Source organism: Aethalodelphis obliquidens, unplaced genomic scaffold (genome assembly GCF_003676395.1).
Source record: "Aethalodelphis obliquidens isolate GAN/ISIS:26980383/991018 unplaced genomic scaffold, ASM367639v1 scaffold18, whole genome shotgun sequence".
In the NCBI taxonomy this organism is placed as follows: Eukaryota; Metazoa; Chordata; class Mammalia; order Artiodactyla; family Delphinidae; genus Aethalodelphis; species Aethalodelphis obliquidens.
The window spans coordinates 2,683,742-2,685,461 of NW_020837962.1; the positions used below are offsets into that span (position 1 = coordinate 2,683,742).

Sequence of the window (1,720 nt, forward strand, 5' to 3'; positions counted from 1 at the left end):
TGTGTGTGTGTGTGTGTGTGTGTGTGTGTGTGTGTGTGTGTGTGTGTACACGCGCACACATGGATACTATTAAAGGTCAGAAGCCATCCCTGAAGCAGCCAGAATTATTTCCCTCATCTTTTAACAATGCCACTTTCTCAACAGTATGTGGACTACTTACAGGAACAAAAATACTCTGCCGGCCAGGGTTAGGGGTGGGGTGTGGACAGGAAACTAGACAAAAAGAACTCTGTCCATCCCCTTCTATGCCTTTCATCCAATGACTAATTCTGTTCCATCCAATTCATTCCATTCCGTCGGATCCAGTCCATATCACTCTCCAAATTCCATGCCAAGCTATTCCCTTCTCAGCCCTTCCAGCCCATTCAAATTCCAACTCATTCCATTCTATCCCAGTTCAATCCATCCTGTCCTAATCTACATCCATGTCATCCCATTCCACTGCAAGTCAAGCTCCTCCATTTCAAGCCCGTGTCCCAATTCATTCCATTTCATCCCATTTCATCATTGCAGTGTCTTCTTAACCATTTCAATCTGTTCCAGTAACTCCTGCCAGAAGCATTTCAGCAGCATCTATGATGTGAGCAGCCCTGCGTTCCATGAGGGGTCTGGAGAGAGGGGCTGAGACCCCATCTTTGCACTCTCTTTAGAGAGACAGAAACAATCCTTATGAAACAAAATGAGGGCCATATCACCCTATGGCCTTCACAGACCCAGCTGAATCAAGAATCATGGGCAAAACACCTGAATGCCTAACTCTCTACACAGATCTCCATGCTTTGGTGCCATGTGGAATAGAGGGAAGAGCTTAAATTTTGAAGCCAGGCTATTAAGTGGTCAAACAGACAAGGTTATGCACCAAACAAACCTTAAAACTTTCAGTGGCTGAAAACAAAGTTTTATTTCTCACTCATGACTCATGGCTCTCATACACTGGCTGGGGGCTCTGCTCCATGGCATCCTCACTGCCAAGACCCAGAGCAGTCTCTACCTGGAACACTGCCCCTCACCATGGTGGGGGTGGGGAGAGCACATGACAACTTATGTATTAGCATTTAAAGCTGCCACACAGAAGAGATACACTTCATTGCTGCTCACGTTTCATTGTCCTAAAGAAGTCCACTCATAGTCAAAGGTCAGGGAAGAGAAATCACACATTGGGAGGTACAGAGACCAAAGAAGTGTTCATGTTTCTTGGGAGGAGAACTGGAAATACCTGATGGGCAACACTAACGAGGACCACACCAGCTGAGTTTCCATAGGCCCCTAATTTAATTTTCTTGAGCCTCAGTTTTCTCACCTGTAAAATGGGGATAATTAGAACCTACTTCTCAGGTCTATTGTAAATGATGAGCTAGGTATGGAAAGAACCCAGCACACAGCAGGTGCTTCGTAAATATGAATTCCCTTCCTTAAGCCTCTCCATTTATCTCCCTGCCAACCTCCTTGCAAAAACCTCAGAGACACAAACTAGATGGCTCTTATCTGGGAACAGAGAGGAGCTTTCAGCCCCACCCCACCTCCCTTCCAGACCTCAGATCTGTCGCCTCTCTTTGCAACAGGAGCTTCAGCCACGTGCTCGATGATGATCCATCTGCTTTGCAAATGTAATTATATCACAACACTGATTTCTGATGGGCAGAGACCAATACCCAGAGCTGCTTTGTTCCCAAACATTGCAGAAAAAAACCCCACCATACTTCCTGGAGCAGAAGTGTAA

The 1,720-nt window shown here is 45.9% G+C and overlaps 1 protein-coding gene across 2 annotated transcripts in view; it reads right to left on the bottom strand.

The window, feature by feature from the left end:
• SHISA9 (shisa family member 9) overlaps positions 1 to 1,720 on the bottom strand; it is a 296,188-nt gene that overhangs the window by 68,891 nt on the left and 225,577 nt on the right. The gene's annotated exons all lie outside the window — the stretch shown is intronic.